This window comes from Cupressus sempervirens, chromosome 7 (genome assembly GCF_028749045.1).
Source record: "Cupressus sempervirens isolate cs-2001-9-10 chromosome 7, ASM2874904v1, whole genome shotgun sequence".
In the NCBI taxonomy this organism is placed as follows: Eukaryota; Viridiplantae; Streptophyta; class Pinopsida; order Cupressales; family Cupressaceae; genus Cupressus; species Cupressus sempervirens.
In genome coordinates, this window is record NC_143124.1 from 579,629,452 (window position 1) to 579,653,104 (window position 23,653).

The window sequence follows — 23,653 nt, forward strand, 5'->3', positions numbered from 1 at the left end:
AAATGAATATCTAAGAACAATGTGGTTGGAAAAGATTTCAAAGAACATACCTTCAAATCTTTATTCCTGACAACACTCTTCCCATCATGGTTGAAGGCATGTCGGTTATTCCCATACCATCATATCCTCTATGTTTGCATTCTTGTCATACGATGGGTAGGATTGAAAGTTTGATGATTCTCTACCTTTGTTGTGATTGCAGATATGAAGTAATTTCAACAACATGAAAGACTTATCTTCCTTTAGATTTTGTTTGGTTAGACAAACCTTTGGAGGTTCTTAGCTCTATTACTTCCATTTGATTTGAGGATCCAACATGCTCATCCATCAAGGAACATTCATTGACAACTAATGAGGTAGTTCATTTATTTAGACAAACCTATTTTGATTGCTTGCTTCGAATGTGAGAAAAAATATTTTTTTCTTTGATTAATAGACACAAATATAATGATGGAGAATTTTCATTTTCTTTGCTTAATTAATTTTCAAATAAAAAATTTATGTGAGAATTTGTAAGCTCTAGGGAAACAAGACTTTACACATATACTGAAGTATGTTTCTCTTTTCATGGTTCTTACTAAAATTTTAACCAATATTTTGTTTTTCAAGCATAGATTTTATAGATATTAATGCATATATAATAGAAGTAAAGGTTATTTTTCCCTTTTAACTATGTCATTAATTATGAATAACACTATCAAATTATGTAGTTCAAAGTTGAAGGAACATATGCAATATTGTGTGGATCATCTAGAAGAGATCAGCAAGCCTACAAAAGTGAAGGCCTGGGTTTCTAAAGTGAATGGTATTATGATGGACAATATTGAAAAGGTAAGCCTACTTGGTCAAATGCAATATTATATGACTATGAGTTTAAAGTCTATTTCTTAATATGTCAGGAAATTGTTGTCAGCATGAGTTGTGATATTTTCTTCTATAGTTATGTGGTTTTGTTTTTTTTTAATATTGATAAAATATTTATAGAGCACACAAACTATGTGTTTGGAGCACAAATATTATAGAAAAATCATATTTAGAAGAATGCCATGGAAGTCGCCAGTTAAAAACTAGAACTAAATTACTAGTCTAGGCATGAGCATTTGGGTATGCCTATAGGGTAATTTTTTATTTATTTTTTTGGGTAGGGGGGGTTTGGGCACATGGCATATAAATTCTATTTATTTATTTATTTTCATTCTCCATGTGCTCTCTTTTATCCTGATGATGGATCACATAGTGTTATTTGAAATGTTGATGCAAAATTTATCACACAATGGCATCCATAAACAATAACTAGATATTTTATGGATTGTGAAGATTTGTTAGCATTAAGAGCACATAAGTTTGAATAACTATGTGAGATACATATAATATAAATAAATTTAGATTCCATAAAAATATATCTCATGTAGAATACAACATCTTCAATCTTTAGCAAGGGGATTAAAAAAACCTCTGAATACAAAATCTTATATACATTCTAGATTAAAGATCAAGAGCTATAGTTCTGACAAGGTCTATTTAGGTAGAAATGTTCCAAAGACCTTGAAGGGAGTTAATGTAATTATACTATATTTTGATGATATAGTGTAAGATGGCTAAGGAGGTTGCATAAGATCAAGCAATATGATGTGTTGTATATGGGCAAGTTCTTATATTGTACCATTTGAATGTTTTCATCTATAATATATGACTCTAAATCTTCAATGTGATACGAGAATGGTTTGTTTTAATTTAAAAAAATTTAATGAGTTTGTGTTAAAGGAATATGTTATTTTTAAAAAAATATGGAGTCATCATTGATAGGTCTAATTAGTTGATAAGTAGGAGATAATATCCATAGCAACTCAAATTGTGACATTGTTATCAAGATTTAACTGTGTGATTTTGAGTCAAACTCATTGACCTATGTTTCATTAGTAGTGATTTAACATGAATCCATATCTCATGAGGATCTAGATGATGCTCATAGGGGTGAAGCATTAGGACTTCCCAGGAGGTCACCCATCCTAGTAATAGTCCAACCTGAGTGCACTTCACTATGGAGTTTCCTCCATGGTTAAACCCAAAGATTGCAACCCCATTTTCAAAACCTTCACCAAGTGTTGCTCCTTGTGAACCATTCATTAGAAAGTCCCTTAAGCTCATCAATTGATAAGTAGGAGATAATTTCCATAGTAACTCAAATTGTGATGTTGTTATTCGGATTTAACTATGTGATTTTGAGTCAAACTCATTGACCCATGTTTCATGAGTAGTGATTCAACATGAATCCACCTCTCATGAGAATAAATGGAACACTTAGCACTCATTGGATATAGGTCTAATAAGGTCTAAATGTTGAACTTTAGAGAAAAATGAGCAATGTTATAATCAAGTGTTGATTAAGACTAATTGTGATTCATGATTAGATGTTTAAAAAAAAATTGACAATGTCAATGTTTAGTTAATATGATGATTGATATTTCTAATTGTATGATGTATAACTTAAGGAGAAATGTACATCATGTAGATAGAGGAAATTAAGCTATTTCTAAGTACAATAATCAATTATACTTCCATCTAAGAAAAAATAAAGATAAAGGTACACTAATTATATATATAAACTAGGTATAAATCACTAAAGAAATGATTGGGATGAACTCAAAAGATAAGAACCAAGACAATCTAGAAAATTACACATTGTATATCATTTTTTAAAGGGTGCTAGCTCAATGGAAGAGCATCTACTTTACAAGCATATGGATGGTGGTTTGATTCCATCATGCCCTATTATGACCAAATACACTATTAATTATGCTACTAAATATTTTATCAAATATACTACTAGAAATGCTACTAAATATATTGGTAAACATGTGACTAAATACACTTAATATGTGACCAAATATATGATTAAATATGTTGCTTAATATACTACTAAATCGACTATCAAATATACAACTAAATATGTGATTAAATATACTACTAAGTATATGACTAGCTACATGATTAAAGATACTACTAAATCAACTACTAATCAATTACTAAATATAGTACTAAATCAATGATCAAAATCAGTGATCAAATACATGACCTAAATTGCTTAGTAGTAAATTTAGTAGTATTATAAATGACTAGATATTAACTACTATTAGTCACATGACTTAGTTACATATATACAAATTTTAGTGGTATTTTTAGTCATATATTGTTGTTTTTGTACTAGTAATTTTAGTAATGACTGTATTCGTAAATAAGCTTTAGGGCTTAGATTGCAACTGAAAAACCAATGGCCTTGACTAAACCATATCCTCAAAGCTTTTTCATGATAGGATGAATTTGTTCAGATTTGGCCCTCCTTTGGAAATATGCCATGTGATAAAAGTGGAGGGAGGTGTCTATGAAATTCTAAAGTTGGGACTTGATCCTAGTCAAACCATCAAAACCCATGAACTTGATTTCCATAAGCTTGTGAAAAAAATTTTGAATTGAAAAGGTGAATAAAATAGAAAATGTAATAGGCATGGGCTTTCAAAAGGCTATGCATATGGATAGAATGAGGAATCAAAGAAATTAGGTAACTCTTCTAACTTCTTGTGTGCATTTATATGAGAGTCTTGATTCATCCATTATTCTTCAAAATTTACACCACACAGATGAAATTTAAGGAAATACCCATTGGATAGTAAATGCAAAAGCTCAACAAAAATTTAAGGGTCTTTTCACTATTCTGTTGAGAGCAACGGTAACTTTCTATAAGCCCATTACTTACTTTTCTATTTTCCTTTAAGTTTTGAAAAGTTTTTGTTGGGGTACTCCATTGATGAAAATTCATTGTGTGAGATCCTGACTATATCCTCTTTCCATAATGGTTTGATCCATTGTAATATCACTCTAACATACTCCAAATCCAGTGTGGGGAAAAAATTCACTTATTAGCTCGATCTTTCTTGTATAAGCAAAAAATTGCCTGCATGGGTTGAGAACCCATTGAGGAGAAGGAAATTTCCATTTTTCTACTAACACTTCATTATAGGTTGAATATTTGACAAATGCATTTATGGTTGTCAAGGATGTTTAATTAAGGTGTACGAATTTGTTTGAGTAACATTTAACATCCTATTTTTCACCTTTAACTACTTTGCAGAAAACCATCTTCATGGGTTGGAAACCTGCCATGGAGAAGATAGTTTTAGGTTTTCCACCAAGGTCAAATTTTTGAGTGATGATGAATTCAAATCATGTTGAGAAGATATCTCTTGGATTCAAACCTCAATTTTTTATAGAATTTCATGCCCTTTGCATGCTTTTAAGCTATATATGTCTCCAAGTGGTCTTTTGCAAGAAATTGCCTTCATGGGTTGGAAACTTGTTGTAGAGAAGGTAATTTCCAAATTTTTACTAATGCTTGTTTATCAAGAGATGGTACACCATGAGCAAATAGAGAACATGTTTTATCTGCACTAAGTAAATTTGATCTCTATCGAATTAGGTACTAACTTACCTAACCAACCACAAGGTAAAACAAACACCTACATGGCAATAAAGAAAGAGATAGAAAAGTGGGAAAATTTGATAGAGATCACCTTGCCTTTAGGATCTAAACCTAGACTCAAACAATAATGAGGTCTAGACTCATTGCATCAGTTACTCAAAACTCACTTTTTCCAACAGGTTATAAAACAAAAGTGGGGCAACACTATGGAATATGTTTTCATTGTAAAGAAAAAGGGCATGGAGAATTTGAGTGTTCTTGGTGCAAAGGAATGACCAATAGAAGAACTAAAGGCTAGGAAATATTAGCACATGTTGATGAAGATGTAAAATCATCACATTCTAAAGATTCTGAAAGAGGATAAGTCCTAGTAAACAGAAGAATCTTGTTGAGTGGTGAGAATGAACATGATCAAAGAAGGAGGTTTTTTGCACAAGTTGAAATTTTAATTCAAGGGTTGTGATATGATCATTAATGATGGAAATGAAACTCTAGTGTCAAATAAGATGGTCATAAAGTTAAATATGAAGAGGTAGAAATACCCACATCCATACCATATTGCCTAGGTGTTGGATAACCAAAAGGAAGTTCAACATTGGAAGTTGCTAGGATGAGGTACTTTTTAATATCAATAAGAAATACCCAGTGAAGTTCAACATTGGAAGTTGCTAGGATGAGGTACTTTTTAATATCATTCCTATGGACATATGATATATGCTATTGGGTAGGACATGGTAGTTTGATAGGCATGTTCTACATAAAAGGTGTGCAAATACCTACACTTTGACAAAGGATGGTTGAAACATAAGTTGAATTCATTGAAGGAGAAAGAAGAAAAGGTATATAGTGCTACCAGAATATGTTTTGTTGATGGAAAGTAGTTTCTCAAGGATATGAGGCATGAGCATATGTGCTTTGTTATAATTCCAAAAGATGGTAAAGAAGGAGTAGAGGAGGTATTACAAAAGTTGCAAATTAATTGGAAAAGTTTCCATATATTATCTTAGATAATGTGTTTGATGGATTACCAGCAATGTGGAAGATTAGTCACTAGATAGGCTTGATTCCAAGAGCTAGTTTTTCAAACAAGGCAGCACATTGAATGACACTAACAAAAATTAAAGAGTTGAACAAACAAGTTTTTGAGTTATTATAGAAGGGGTTGATTCGAGAGAGTATCAATCCATGTGCTATACTACAAGTATTGGCACCTAAAATGAATGGAAAATAGAGGATGTGTATAGATTTATGAGCTATTAACAAGGTCACAATCAAGTATAAATTTCCATTGTCATGGATGGATGATATTATCAATAATTTTAGCAGAGCTATGTATTTCACAAAGATAGATCTAAAGAGTGGATACCATTGTATTCACATGACAAAAGGAGATGAGTGAAACATTTCCTTCAAGACAAGGGAAGGATTCTATCAGTGATTAGTCATGCCTTTTGGGCTAACCAATGCACCAAGCACTTTCATGTGGCACATGAATGAGGTACTGAAGGAGTTTCTAGGTGTAAGTTTGTCATTTTTTACCTAGGTGATGTTTTGATTGTTAGTAATACATTGGAGGAGCATTTGATGCATATTTGTAAGGTGTTTGATAAGTTGAGGGAGGAAAATTTGCTAATAAATTTGAAGAAGTGTAGTGTTGTGAAGGAGTTGGTGTACTTGGGATCTATGGTGTTAGCAAAAGGTTTGAAAATGGATGCTAAGAAAGTGAAGGCTATCCTTGAATGGCCTACTCCAAGGAGTGCAAAAGAGGTTAGATCTTTCCATGGACTAGCTAGTTTTTACAAAAAAATTATCAAAGGTTTTAGTAGTATTTGTGGACCTTTGACTAAAACAATGAGAGGAGATAGGAAATAATTTAAGTGGAGTATAGGAGAAAATAAGAGTTTTAATATCTTAAAACATAAGCTTGTAGAGTCACCTATTTTATCACTTCTAGATTTTAATAAGGTTTTTCAAGTAGACTATGATGCTAGTGATACTATAATATGAGTTATTTTGAGCCAAGAAGGTAGACCTATTGCTTATTTCAATGAGAAATTGAATGGTTCCAAAAGAAAGTATTGTTTTAATGATCAATAATTTTATGCTATAGTTTAGGCATTGGAGAAGTGGAGATACTATCTTTTTCCTAAAGATTTTGTTTTGTATATTGATTTTCAAGCTTTGCAATATTTGAATAGTTGTAGAAAATCAAACCAAAGGAATTTGAAATGGGTTGAGTTTTTGTAGAGTTACACTTTTTTTTTCAAACATAGAAGTAGAGAGCCTAATAGAGTTGTAGATGCTCTTATTAGAAGTTAATATTTACTAATAGAGGTGGAGATTGAGGTGGTTAGGTTCAAGGATCTCAAGAATTTGTATCTAAAGGATCCTATTTTTTTTTAGGCTCAGAAAGATTGTACAGAACCTATTACACTTGACAGGAAAAAGTGGTTGGATTTCATAATCTAAGATGGTATGTTGTTCAAGGGAAGTCAGTTGTGCATTCCCAAAAGTTCTATGAGAGATAATCTCATTAAGGAGAAGTATAGTGGATGATTGGTTAGACATTTTGGTAGATATAAAACCATTGCTTTGGTTTCTTGGAATTATTATTGACCACAGTTGCAACAAGATGTGAAGAAGTATGTAAAAAGGTATAGATTATGTCATATGGAAAAAGAATTCAAGTAGAATATGAGTTTTTATCAGCCATTGCCTGTACTAGAGAAGTCATGGGAGGATGTCAACATGGATTTTGTTCTTGGTTTACCAAAGACCCAGTGAGATCATGATTCGGTATTTGTGGTGGTTGACATATTTTCAAAAATGAAACATTTCATATCCTGCAAGAAGACTAGTGATTTTCTTCATGTGGTAGAGTTATTTTTTAGAGAAGTGGTTAGACTACATGATCTACCAAAAGAGTATAGTTTCTGATCAAGATACCAAGTTTTTTTGGTATGTCTAGTGTACATTATGGAAGAAATTGAAGACAAGTTTAAAGTTTAATTCATCCCATCATCTAAAGGCTAATGGATAAATAGAATTTGTGGACCAAAGTATGGAAAAAAATTTGAGATGCTTAGTTGGAGATAAACCAAAAGGTTGGGATCTTTAATTTTATCACAGGAAAAATTGGCATACAATAATTTTATCAATGGGAGTACTGGTAAATCACCATTCCAGATTGTATATGGGAGCAATCCCAGAAATTCTTTTGAATTGAGGTAGTTGGATAAAGGATAACTAAGTAGTATTGAAGCAAAAGATTTTTTGAATATTTGAAGAAAATCCATAAGGAGGTGAGGAAGCACATTACAAAGATGAATACATAATATAAGGCTAAGGAAGATTTTAAATAGAGGTATAAGAAATTTCAAGTTGGAGATGAAGTTATGGTTCATTTGAGGGAGGAAATATTTCTAGTGGGTACATAAATAAGCTAAAAATGACAAATTTTGGACCATGCAAGGTAGTGCAAATGAATGATTCTAGAAATGTCTATGAAGTAGAGTTGCCAGCTAAACTAAACATTTCACCAATGTTTTAACATTTTAGATTTGACAAAATCCTATGAGGGAGGTGAATCAGGTGATGGAGATGAAGTTGTAGGTCCACAATAGAGTACTTTGGAATCTACTTCAGCTACACAGTTGATTGAAGAGATATTGGATAGTCATGAGGGAAGAAGCACAAGGAATAGAACATATGAATAGTATCTAGTCACATAGAAATGGAGGATAGTAGAGGATTCATCATGGATAGCATAGAAGGAGGTTGACCATCTTGATTTTCCTCTAACTATATGAGACATGGCATCATCACCTCTCAAATTACTCTAGGTGTTTAATATAGGAGAATCCTAGGTGTAAAGGTAATCTTGTATCCCCTAAAAATATTTCTATTTCTAGTTTTACTTTTTTGTGTTTTCAATAAGGGTTAGTCCTATATAGATTTTCTATTTGTGAGGGCTTGCTAGTTTTGGTAAGTTGTTATTATTTCTTAGATTGTTCTAATCTTATATGCGGAGGTTCATCTTTGACATTTCAGCCTACTGAATCAATTTCATTATCATATCATGTGTATTAGGGAAAATTTTTGGTATGAATTTTAGCTATCCAAACTTTAGGTCCAATGATGAAGGCCTAAATGGTTCTAAAATGAGGCAAAATCATAGTTGATGGATGCTTGCACAATCAGCCATTGTAGATCACTAGCCAAGGATTCTTAAATGGAGTTATTTTAGCCCATTGGGTCAAGGATTTGTTAGTTGTGGTCTCTAGAAGTGGACCCATCTGAAAATATAATTTATAAAATGTCTTGAGTTGATACTTTGTAATAAAATGTTATGAAATTATATAATATGAGGTTAGTCTACCTCAAGGGTTAGGGCTTAGTGTCTAGAACCTTCTCAAGTAGTAAAAAGTGCCTATATAAGGAAGTTCTATAGGTTTTATATGGAAGTTTTGGGTGATAATCATAGCTTTGTCTTGTAGACTATTTTAAGGAAGGCATCCATGTGGGTTTGCATATTGTAATTCTATAATTCCACATTCATAGTGATAATAAGAAGCCCACATTTTATTCTCTCAATTTGTGTTGTTCTATGTTTTAGTTGTTTGTTGCAGTTTTAAGGAGAGCACCCTTCATCACCAAGATTTATTGATACTAAAAATATCTTCAAACACCTTATGATCCAATGAGTATGGCACTTCAACAATGACCCTTCCTATGAAACTGTTGTGTAAAACCTTTCTCATGAGATAATATGTTATGATTTATTCATCAGTGTGATGGAACCTGAATCCAAGAGGAGCTTTTGCATCACCCTTATGATGACTATAACCAAAGTTAAGTGCCTCCATTATTAAATTCTCTTCCCAATCTACTCACAAAACATGAGAAAATAAATGGATTGTTTCTACTATCCTCCACTATATAGACTAAGGAAGCCTTGCCCAATTTTCTAGATGCTTATCCTTTTACAAAATATTATAGGTGGGTAGTGGAGAGATGTTTTGTTGACTTCTTATATGGTTTTTGGGAGAGGTGGGAAAATAGGATGGGATGGGATGTGTGGAGAGACATAGATCAAAGATGAATATGGATTTTGTCAACCTAGTGTGTACATGTGTAAGAAAAGCATCACAATAGACATGCTTTCTTGGTTTCAGAAGAGTATGTGTATATATCACTATCATTAAAAGAGGGGGAGGAGAGGTTTTGGTTTAGTGGGGAGGGGAGAGGGGATCTATTAAAAGATCCTCCTATGATATATCTCAAAAGCCTAAGAGAGAGAATGTGTGTGTGCATGAATATGTGTGTTGTCAGTAATGGTAGAAAGTAAATGAATGAAAAATTAGGTAACACGGGAACATGAAGGAATTTTTGGGGTTGTAGCTAAGATTGATAAAGGATTATTTGGATTGCGTGCTATAAGATCATATGATGAGTATTAGCATTCCTGGGCCTAGTTATTATTTATGATCATAGTATAGTCTACCTCTGCACAATATAGTATGGTATAGTTAGTACTATTACTACTACTACCACTACTAATGACTAACCTAGCCTCATGTTTCCCATGTTGGCCACTAATGTGGTTTTATGTAAGCCACTTGTACTATAATGTATATACAAGACCCTTCCTTTTCCTTTTCCCTTTCTTCCTTCTCCACAAAAAAATATCACTATAGAGACATAGATTATAAGGGCACAACAAGAGACAAAATAGATATTCACTCCCAAATCCTAAATGAATGAATGAATGTAAAAACTAGGTGGGGGCATAAGTTATAATACAATCAATCAAAATTTAATGACTTTTAGTTTCCCTTCTATTTCCCCAATGCCATAAAATCTTCTATTGTGTAGCCCCACAGTTTCTCTTTATCATTGATTTGTGTGTATGTAAAGAGGAGAGAGCAAAGAGTCTATAGTCAAAACACCACATCAAATCATGTACAACAAGGAATCACACTATTCAATGTCTGGTCATTTATGACTATTTATATTCTTACCCACCTTCAAAAAAAAATCATTTATTTCTCATCAAATCCCACCTAGCTTTATAAATCAAAATCCCACAAACCAAAATTAAAAATTTAAAAACTATAATCAAGGTCATCAAATAAAAAATAAAGATATGAATGCCATGGGAATGGGTGTGTTGTACAATTGGGCTAGGGGGTTGCATTTGTACTAAAAATTTGTGCTAATAGGAAGTCATCTCGAAAAGAGTGGTCCCAAAAATTATGCCACTCGAATACATCAAGGATTACAATGTTCTTAGGGCATAACTGATGCTACTTTTGAACAATTTTTTTGTGGTTTCAAGTGATTTTATTTTGAAATAAAATCAAGTTTTAGGTAGGCAATTTGATTTTCAAATCACCTAAATCAAGTTTCAAACAATTTCATTTACAAATCATGTAAATCAAATTTCAAGCAATTTTATTTTCAAATCACATAAATGAGGTAGTATACATCCTTACCTAGGTTAATTTCAATGATATGTTAACTTTTAGTATTGGGTCACATGTATGAAGATTTTGTGCTCAAAATTTACATTCAAATAGTGCCTTTTACATGCGGTCGATTATGAAAATGATTTGGTGTTTGTATTCTTTTTTGAATTCCCTATTATCATCTAAAATATGATGGTCTCAACCTACATAGTTAGAAGTTCAATGACGTCAAGGTGCAATTGAAAAAAAAATTGCAAAATATGCCCCCTCTGTGGGAAATTTAAAAATAGGTCCAAATGTTGTAGTAGTGGTATTTTTTAATGACATTATTTTTCAAGGCAATGATGAAGCTAGTGAGAAATTTTCTTATGAAATGAAGAGTGAATTTGAGATGTCTATGATTAAAGTAATGCAATGATTTCTAGGATTTTAAATAACACAGAATAAGGATGGTGTCTTCATATCTTAAACTAATATCTTAAGGACTTATTATCAAAAATTTCTTTGGAAATTTGTAAACCTGTTGGAATACTTAACTAGATGAATATTGTCAAATAAGGATGAGTCACCCAATGCTATGCGAGTCACCCAATGCTATGCAAACTAAATGCAATCTATGATTGGAGGAATGTAGTTTTTTACACATATAAGACCATACATTTCAAATATAGTTGGAAAAGTTTTGATATTTCAAGAAGATCATAAAGAGACATATTTAGTAACAATCAAAAGGATGTTCAAATATTTGAAAGTAACTTCAGACTTTGTCTTATAGTATGATAGGTCTAATTATTTTACATTATGTGCATATATTGATGCTAATGTTGATGATAGAAAGAGTACAAGTGGTGTTGAATTCTTTCTTGGTGGAAGATTGATTTCTTGGCTAAGTAAGAAATAAGACTATCTCACAATCTACTATAGAGACAAAATATGTTGTAGTAGCTAACAATTATAATCAGATTATGTGGATGAAGAAAATTTTGAAGGACACTAGTATTGAATTCTTAGAACCTACAATTATACATTTTGATAAAAAAGTACTATAAGTATGTTGAAGAATCAAATTTTACATTCAAAGACTAGACACATTGCTATTAAGTGTCATTTTATGAGAGAATTTGCAAAAAAGGAGACCAAATTGGATTACATGAGTAAAAAGGAATATTTAAAATGTATCTTTACTAAACCATTGGCTAAGAAAACCTTTTATTATCTTAGAGGTATGCTTGTGGTAATGCCCCCATCTGATATAGAGTAAATGATGTTGAATTTCATCAATCCAATACAATCATAGCACTATTCATACATATTGACATGATGTTTGATGCCATTCTTTAGGGGGAATGGTCAAAGTGAGCATATTTGATTGAAGAACTCTTATGACTGATTTTTGGAATAATAATGTATTTTGGCACTTGGCATATTATTTTCAAATTGGCTTGATCCAATTCATGTACTTTGATGAGGATGGTCATCATAGGGGGAGCACTTCAAATTGATATTTAGCATATTGGCACCTTTTTCATTAATGTTGGAGGGAGAGAAGAATCAATGAAAACCCTTTAAAAGAATCTATTGATGTCAAAGGGAAAATATCTTAGCAAGGATAGATTGTATATGTTCAAAAAAATGTACTCATATAGGATATTTTTAGGGAAGTGGTATATGTTGAATATATTTAGAAAATTGTATCAATCCATCAATTCAAAATAATTGAAATTTATAGTTTTTCATCATATATTTTCATCAATGCCAAAGAGGGAGATTGTAGGAATACATGTTTGGTTAGCACTTGGATATGTTGGTTATCTGTTGTATTGATGACAAGTTTTCAATTGATGTCAACACGTATTCTTGAGTTCAAGGTAGATAGATATTATGTATATCATAGAGGTTTATTAAGTTAGCAAAGTTTGCATAGAATAGGTAAAGCTATGTGAGCTTAGAAGTATGCTCATGGATGATTATAGATTCTACATCTATGTTTTCTTATTTTTTTGTTGAGTATTGGATGAGTTACAATGCATTTCGTTAAGACTTGTAGCATACTATTATGCAGGAAATAATGCTAGAGATAGTTGTTGGTAAATTGGTTGTATATTATTAGTGAACTTAAATTAAGGTTAGTGATCTTGGATCATGGTTGCAGACATGTTCATGATATTATGTCCATGTTAGCAAGTTTTATAAATCATTTTGGAAAGGTCATGGAAGTAAAACATGTGATATGTTTTACTGACAATTAATTATGTTGGTGAAATATGTTGATCATGTTATTGAAGATTGTGTTGATTGTATTGTAATGTGTAGAAACCTTACTATACTATTTTTGATGATGCTTTAGAAGGTGTTTATTACTTAGTGTGGTCCCATGTAATAAAATTGTACATTAGGAAAGTCTTAATAGACTAACCTAAATGGTTATTAATGTACAGTATAAAGGAAAGATGTTTTCCTTAGATGCAATATCATATCACATGGAATATTGTGGATGTGGTCAAAGGATGTGAGTTTTATCAAAGTAGAAAAAATATTGATGATAGTATTTAGTTTTGAGCTTCAAAGGAACTGTATTGGAAATTGAGTTATGGTATTTGTTATTTCATTACATTAGATTTTTTATCTTGAAGATCTACTATTTGGTGTTGATTGAAGTGATTTAGACACTGAGTTCAATTGTTTTCCTATTAGTCTTTAATAGGGTTTGAACCTTCTAACAAGGGATCAAGGTTTCCTAACATGGATTTTTCCTTTAACATGGACTATTGTACTAATTGCATTGTAATTGGACCCTAACAGAGTCACATCCTTTCACAAATAATATTTATACTAGTACACTATCTTGTAGATACCATCTCCATTGGGGTTTTCCCTCCAATCAAGGGTTTCCCTAGTCAACAGGATATTGTGTTACTATGTATGATTTATTTCTTGTCATGCTTCATTTTTTGGGTCATTGAATTGGATATAATAAGTTGAATTTAAGTTTGATTTGGTCACAAGTGATCCCCCCCTCCCCCTCCTCCTATAGTTGTCTACGTGGACTTTACTTTCTAACAATTAGATATGGGATAAATTATTCACAATATTAAATTATTCTTTTATTTAATAGATATCTATGTGTGTATGTACATGTATATATACAAGTATAAATAAATACATACATACATATATATTTATATGTGTGTGTGTGTGTGTGTCTAGATGCATTATAAATATATACATGTATATATGTATATGTACATATATACATATACATACGTATATGTATGTATCTATGTATGTATGTAAGTATGTACGTGTGTGTATGTGTATATGTGTATATGTGTATATATATCTATGTATATATATATATATATATATATATATATATATATATATATATATATATATATATATATATATATATATATATATATATATATATATATATATATATATATATATATATATATATATATCTGTGTGTGTGTGTGTGTGTGTGTGTGTGTGGAATTGATTATAACTTCATAATTTAAGTCCACAAAATCTTTTAATTGGTTATTCATACAACATGTGAGACATAACATTAAGTTATTATGGAGCTTATTTGAGAGTGGCTAGAGAAAAGGAGAGCATCATAAAGCTAGAGCATGTGTGAAGCTCACATGTTTCCAACATGAACTTGTGTGTACTTGTTTCTAGATACAATTCTCAATTTACTTTAAAAAGAAATATCTTATGTATGGTTTGTCTAATTTTCTAAGTGAGTCTTGCATAGATAAAACCATATGAAATTCAAATGAAAAATTGGAGTGGTACAATGGTAATTTTCTTAGTTGTGATACAACATGATTATTTTTGGGAAGTGAAAAATAAAATCTTGTGTTTAAATTATTAGAAAAATCAACATTCATATTTTCAAGTTAGATGCCAAAGGAATTGGCATCTAAGACATTATAATACCATGAGTTTGAAATTTTTTTCCCTCAATGTAGTGGTTTGCAAAAGTTGCATAGATGCCTGCATCTAGATAGCACACATGAAATTGGTAAGACACTAGTTTCTCTTGGAAAGTACAAGTCAGTTATATATGGTCTTAAAGATGGAAAAGAATTAAAGATGTGTAAATTAGTGAAAAGTGATGTATGTATAGCTGATTTTATGAAATCATTTCAAGAGAAAATAGTTTATGAGTACATAGGTCATAAACATAGAGCTAGATCATTAGATGAAAAATTCAAGTTGCATAAGGACACTTTTCCCTTGGGTATGATTGTGTTAGCTGTTGACTTATCTGAAAACTATACACTAAAACCTCAAAATGAAGTGCAACCAATGTATTAAAACTCGGTGCAAGTGTCAATTTTCTTACACATAACATTTATTCATGCATATGATAGCACAAAGGAGGATAGAAAGGTATTAAGAGAGTATCACTTCTATATTAGTTATGATTGAACTTATTCATTAGAGTTTGTGCAACAATTTTTTAGATTTTTCTTTGGCAATTTGAGGGAAAGAGATCTTTAAGATAAAATCAACACATTATATGGTCAGATAATTGCACCACATAATTCAAGAATGAAAGGATGTTCTATTGGTTGAGTAGGATGCATGTGACAAGTGGAGTGCAACATTTTTGGAATTTCACTAAGGCGGGACATGGAGAGGGAGAGCATGATGGTGCTGGAGCATGTGTGAAAAAAGAATTAAAGTATGAAGGTGGCACAATATTAGAAAATGGTAAAACAATTGTCTAGTGGTACAATTCTATGATGGGACCAAGTAATATAGATAATTCTATAGTTTCTAGATATTTTTGGTTTATATGTGAACCTAACATTGAAAATTTGCAAGAATTTTGTACACTTATAGGATCAAGTGAGATGCATTCATTTCAAAGTTCAAATGCAGTGTCACTAACTATTCATACTAGAAAGTTTGCATGTGTTTTCTCTTCTTGTATGCATCATTTATGGGATCAATTTGAGTCAAAAGAGTCGGTTGACCAATGGTCTTTTAGACCTTCTCCTCCAATTGATTCATATCAACTTCATACAACACTATAACTCAACTAGATTGAAGCATCAACAGATTTTGAGCATGTATCTAACCTAGTTGAACTAGGTACTAAGTTATCAATTCAATACTTGGTTCAAATATATTACTTTCAATTTTGGAATTAACTTATCCATCTATATAATGCAGGCCATGTATATGTAGTCATTGCATATGAGAACAATGATGAAGGGAAAAATTACTTTCTATGTCAGTGTATTGAGCCCAAAAAGAAATTGATAGCTATAGTCATTGATGGTGAGGATATTGAGTACCCAATAGGATCCATCATTATGACAAGCACATAGCTTAGAAGGTAGTATATTTTTGTCCCTTGCCATAAAGATCTCTTTAAGTTAATTTTTCATGTATGATGTATCAATTTTGACTTTAAATTGTCTTTACAATTAATATAGGTACCCTATCAAGAATTCTACCATGTGGTTATTTGAGGATTTTGAGATACACAGACATCTCTAACCTTATTGTTGCAACAAATATTCAATTAAGGTCATATCATGGTAGACCTCTTAAAAATAAGTTTTGGAAAGTATATGAATCTAATAGTGAGGCAATACTTGATATAATAAGGGTTAGAGTTGATCCAAAAGGTTCCCTTGATTGATTGTGTGTTATATTAATTTTGCAAATCTTGTATATATGTTATATGAAATGTTGCAACTTCATAGTGATGTGCATATATAGATACCAAATTATTTATATATAAAAGTGAAGACATGTAACATGTGCATTGAATTTATTACTATGGTTATAAATTTGGCTCTTGAACTCTTTTTTGTGGTTTGATGATATCCTTCAAAAAATATTCAATTATCTTCAACTTATATGGGTTTAGATGGTTGTACTCTTGAATTTTTCTCCCAACTTTCCCAAAAAAATAGGAAAATAAATTATAGATTTGGATACCCATTTGGCTTCTCTACAACATATGCAAAGATTGGATAGGGTTTTTTTGGACTGTGTCCTTGCTATCACAATATGACACCCCCTTTTAGGCTTCAAATAGGCCACTTTTACAGAGAAACTACTCTTTATCCTTAACCCTTGAGTCCCCAACTTTGTACAATACCTACTTAGGTATCAAAACCATAGATTAGGTAGGCTTAAATTCTCCTTGGCCTTTTTTACATTCCAAACCATCAAATCCTCACCACTTGCTCCCTAAGGGTCTTTAAGCACCATTGGGCTACAATGTTTGATTCTCCAAGCTTGCATGAGGTATTGATGAACTGTTAGGTAATACATGATAGTGTTTTCTTGGCCTACAATAGTGTATCTTAGTTTTTAGAGATTCAACTTTTTTTGGATTTGGCATCCCTATCTCGCCTAATGCCAAAAGTTACAATGTTTCTCAGTTCAAATGAGTAAGGTTATGTATATTTCAAACTGTGTGTCCTATGATTGAATCTTCAACTTTGTAAGCTCTAGTTGGTTGGGTTTAGGCTAAGACCAACCTTGTTTTAGCCACAACATCCCTAGGATGTTATCAACCACACTGAACAAAAATGTCCCTAAGGGTCTCTAAGCACCATCGGGTTATGATATGTGATCAAGCATTTCTCTGAGTGCATGTAAGGTATTGACAAACTATCAAGTGCTAGAGGATTGCATTGTCTAGTCCTAAAACAACCTATATTATTTTTTAGAGATTCAACTTTTTTTGGATTTGGCATTCCTATCTCACCTAATCCCAAAAGTTGCAATGTTTTTCAATTCAAAAGAGCAAGGTTATGTATATTTCAAATTTTACATCCTAGGATCAAATCTTCTACTCTGTTAGGTCCAGTTGGATAGTTTTAGGCTAGGACCAACCTCATTTTAGCCACAACATCACTGGGATGTTATCAACCACACTAAATGGAAGTGCCCCTAAGGGTCTCTAAGCACCATTAGGTTGTGATCATTGATCAAGCATTTCTCTGAGCTTGTGCAATGTATTGACAAACTATCAGGTGTGCAAGATCACATTGTCTAGGCCTACAACAACTTATCTCATTTTTTAGAGATTCAACCTTTTTGGATTTGGCATCCCTATCTCACCTAATGTCAAAAGTGAGTTCAAATGAGAAAGGTTGTGTATATATCAAATTGTATGTCCTAGGATTGAATCGTCTACTCTTTTATCTCCAGTTGGTTATGTTTAGGCTAGGACCAACCTTTTTTCAGCCACAATGTCCCTAGGATGCTATTGACCACACTAAATGGAAGCATCCCTACGGGTTTCTAAGCACCATTGGGCTATGATCTTTGATCAAGAATTTCTCTGAGCTCATGCAAGGTATTGACAAACTATCTAGCTCTACAAGATTGCATTATCTAGGCCTACAACAACCTATCTTATTTTTTAGAGATTCAACTTTGTTTGGATTTGGCATCCCTATCTTTCCTAATGCCAAAAGTTGCAATGTTTCTCAGTTTAAATGGGCAAGGTTGTGTATATTTCAAACTGTATCTCTTAGGATCAAATTTTCTACTATGTTATCTACAGTTGGTCAAGTTTAGGCTAGGACCAACCTCATTTGAGCCACAACATCCCTAGGATGTTATCAACCACACTAAATAGAAGTGTTCCTAAGGGTCTTTATGCACCATCTAGTTGCAATCTTTGATCGAACATTTCACTGAGCTCATGCTAGGTATTGATAAACTACCAAGTGCTATAGAATCACATTATCTAGGCCTACAACAAAATATCTATTTTTTTAGAGATTCTACTTTGTTTCAATTTGTCATCCCTATCTCACCTAATGCCAAAAGTTGCAATGTTACTCAATTCAAATGAGCAAGATTGTGTGTATTTCAAACCGTATGTCCTCGGATAAAATTGTTGATTAGTTAGCTCTATTTGGTCAATGTTAGGCTAGTACCAACCTCATTTCAACCACAATGTCCCTAGGACACTATCAATCACATTGAATAGAAGTGTCCCTAAGGGTCTCTAAGCATTATTGGGTTGTGATCTTTGATCAGTAATTTCCTTGAGCTCATGCGAGGTATTGACAAACTATCAAGTGCTATAAGATCATGTTGTCTAGTTCTACAACAACTTATCTTATTTTTTAGATATTTGACTTTTTTTGGATTTGGCATCCCTATCTCACCTAATGCCAAAGGTTGCAATCTTACTCAATTCAAAAGAGCAAGGTTATGTATATTTCAAACCGCATGTCCTAGGATCGAATCATCTGCTCTGTCAAGTTTGTTTGGTCAGGTTTAGGCTAAGATCAACTTCATTTCAGCCATAACATCCATAGGATGCTATTGACCACACTGAACTGAAGTGTCCCTAAGGGTCTTTAAGCACCATTGGGTTATGATCTTGATCAAGAATTTCTTCGAGCTCATGTTAGGTATTGACAAACTATCAGGTGTTTAAGGATTAGGTTATCTAGGCCTACAACAATCAATCTCATCTTTTAGAGATTCAACATTATTTGGATTTGGCATCCCTATCTCTTCTAATGCTAAAAGTATTAGAAATACTTTAGAATAACTGAGAGGGGGGTCAATTAGTTATTCAAGGTCCAAATGTCCAATTAAAACTTTTTCATCAAATAAAGTAAGCCTTCAAAACTGTTCATTTATCCAAGCTTAAACTTTTCTACTTAGCAAGTTATTGTAAATCAGCATGCAAGCATAACTCATGAAAAGATTAACACATGACACAGTGATTTACATGGAAACCCAATTTGGGAAAAACCACCAGTAACATGCTACTCAATTCTCACTCTTCTAAAGTGATGCCCTATGAAAGGCATGCCCTGTTAAAGGCTACAACACATTGTTAAATGTGACCTAGTTAAAGGATTTATCCACCCTGTTAGAAGTGGGTCTATTTAGAGGACTTTAGAACATTCACTTGCAATGTCACCCTGTTAAAGGATTTACAAATGGTTGTTAAACCAACCTAAGTCCGTAGGATTTTACCCTAACTCATACAATTGCTATAGAGTAACAATAAGGGTTTTTGACCTAATTACAATACACAACTTATCTTGCATATTTCAAATCTCAATTCAGCTCACAATCTTGCTTGGCTTTCAGTCTTTGTAGCTCTTGTCAGCTTGCCCTCATTTCAAGCTTTGTCTCCTTGAGTCTTCATGCTCAATGTACTAGTGCAATCTTTCTTCTGACCACTAATCAAAGAAAAGTTTTTGTGCTCTGTTCTTTCTTCTCATTCAAGTCTTCTCCTTGACACCCTTCAACCACTTCACAATTTGGCACACTAGTAGCTCTTACTTCTTGGCATGTGACTCCTTAAATAGAAGTTTGGAATTTCTTTTCCCACTTGATTCTTCCCTCCTTTAATTTCAATTCAAATGGATTAGGTAGGATTTATTGAATCTAACCCACATTTTGTTTCATCTAGAAACATCATGAAGAATCCTCTTGATTTTGCTCAAAAATGATTTACATAGAATTTTGTGCCACCAACTCATCATCCTTATGCTAGTTCAGTAAAAAACTTGTTGATTCAGATTTGGCAAATCTTTAACTTTTCCAATAATGTAGTAGCTCGGCACTATTGAAATTTTGGTGCTCGACACATACTATATTACTTAGCATCAACTAAATTTTACTGATGCTCAGTACCTACTATGGATTTACTCAGCATCCACTAAGTTTTTCTGATGCTCAACACTTGTATCTTCAAGTATGTTATCAATACATTATTTTAACCATTGTCTTAGTTGATCCTTGCACTTCATTACAAAACCATAACTCAACCTTTCCCTTAGGTGCTCTTGTTACATCTTGTTGATTAAATCCCTTTCATCAATCAACTAAGTGATAGTACTTGGATCTTATAAGCAATTGTCATTCCATAAAATAGTATGTTTTACATCAATGAAAAAAATATGATTGAAAAAATTCTTTATCAACCATCTTCCTCTTTCAATCAATCATCTTCTTACAATGATCTTTTCAATTAAATTTCCAACAAAAAGTTGTAATGTTGCTCAGTTCAAGTAAGCAAGGTTGTGTATTTCAAACTGTATGTCCTAGGATTGAATTGTCTACTTTGTTAGCTCTAGTTGATCAATTTTAGGCTAGGACCAACCTCATTTCAACAACAACATCCCTAGGATGCTATCAACCACACTAAATGGAAGTGTCCCTATGGGTCTTTAAGCACCATTGAGCTATGATCTTTGATTGGGCATTTCTTCAAGCTTGTGTGAGGTATAGACAAACTATTAGGTTATGTAGGATTGTGTTGTCTAGGCCTACAAAAACCTATCTAAATTTTAGAGATTCAATTTTTTTTTTGGATTTGGCATCCCTATCTCACCTAATGCCAAAAGTTGCAATGTTTCTCAATTCAGATGAGCAAGGTTGTGTATATTTCAAACCGTATATCCTAGGATTGAATCATCTGCTTTGTTTGCTCTAGTTGGTCATCTTTAAGCTAGGACTAACCTTGTTTCAATCACAACATCCCTAGGATGCTATCGACTACACTAAATGGAAGTGTCCCTAAGGGTCTCTAAGCACCATCAGGTTGTGATCTTTGATCGAGCATTTCTATGAGCTCATGAAAGGTATTGACAAATTGTTAGGTGCTACAGGGTTGCATTGTCTAGGCCTACAATAATCTATGTTAGTTTTTAGAGATTTGACTTTGTTTGGATTTAGCATCCCTTTCTCGTTTAACACCAAAACTTGCAATGTTGCTTAGTTCAAATGAGCAAGGTTGTGTGTATTTCAAACTATTGGTCCTAGGATTGAATCTTCTACTTTGTTAGCTCTAGTTGGTCTATTTTTGCTAGGAACAATCTTTTTTAAGCCACAACTTCCCTAGGATGCTATCAACCACACTAAGTGGAAGCATCCCTAAGGGTCTCTAAGCACCATCAGGCTATGATCTTTGATCTGGCATTTATCCAAGCTTGTGTGATGTATTGACAAATTGTCATGTGCTATAGGATCATGTTGTCTAGGTCTACAACAACCTATCTTAGTTTTTAGAGATTTAACATTTCTTGGATTTGACATCCCTATCTCACCTACTGCTAAAAGTTGCAATGCTTCTTAGTTCAAATGAGCAAGGTTGCGTATATTTCAAACTGTTGGTCCTAGGATTGAATCATCTCCTCTATTAGCTTTGGTTGGTCAATTTTTGGCTAGGACCAACCTTGTTTTAGCCACAATGTCCCTCTGATGGTATTGACCACATTGAATGGAAGCATCCCTAAGGGTATCTAAGCACTATTAAGTTGTGATCTTTGATCCAAATACAAAAATCATGACATATTTTTACCTCATTAATGTTGTTCATTACCTCATCCCTTTATCCCACAGTTGGACTGAATGATAACAGTAATGGGCTCCTTCGTCGATGGGTAGGAGTCCTTACAAAATGATGAGGTAGAGTGACGATGGGAGATACAACTATCAATGAATCAATGCTCATGGGAGGCACAAGCACCAATGAATCAGTGTTGGTATGAGGCACAACATTTATGGTAAGTGATAAAATGATATAATTATAGAGTGGCATTAGGGATTCCTGATGGAGAATTGTAGCTTGGGCTAGATCTCCCATGCTTGCGGGAGGTACAACCACTAATAAATCAGTGTTAGTATGAGACACAACTTGTATGGTAAGCAATAAAATGTTAGCATTATAGAGTGGCATTAGGGATTCCAAATAGAGTTAAAAAACAAAAATATACTATAGCCTAAGTTGGATCTCTCATGCTAGCAGAAGTCACAAGCACTGATGAATCAGTGCTAGTATAAGGCACAACATGTATGGTAAGGGATAAAATGTTAGAATTGTAGAGTAGGTATTAGGTATTTCTATCACACACATGCAACCAATCCAAATTGAGATCACAAGAGGGCTTCAACTAAGAATCTACATACATACCCCTAGCCTCTATTGTGTTTAATCTTGTCTTTGATGCTTGAGACTCCTAACAAAATGAAATGGGAAAGGATTTGGATGAAGTCTCAAAGAGTATTCTAATATATAAAAGATAAATAACACAAGTCAATAAGCCAAATTGTTGACAATTACTAAAAAACTATAAAAAAAACATTTACTCATTTGTAAATACAACTATTTAATATCTATATAGAAAAAATGCATACTATAACCTAAAATTTATGAGAAGGAAAATATGAAATTTTACCTCTTCGATTGCCTCAACATCAACAGTCTTAGGTGTATTAATCAAATCTAAAAAACTCAATTATTTCTACATATATTCAAAAAACAAGTCAACATGTATTCATCAATATTGAGTACATGTATATACATTCACTCATAATAAATTTTAAAATATAAATTTGACTTGTATTTACTACATTTTTTTGTTTTGGTGTTCTTGTTGATTTCCTTCCCTTTCCTCCAAACCTTGAGCTTTGTGGAGTACCCTAAAGAAAAAACAAATACAACATAAGAGGAATCAACAAGACACATCATGAGTTCAACTCAAATCATAAACTTGATAGGTGTGCAAGCTATGATACCGCATAGTTGTCAAGGCCAAAGTTAATGGCAGAAAATGTGACATCATCAACCTGAGAAATTTCAGCCCCTAACAAGCCCTATAAAATAGTAAAGGGTATTGTTATAAATATGAGATAATGTTGTAAATGGAAAGAAGGCACAATAACAACAAGAAGATCATAGGAG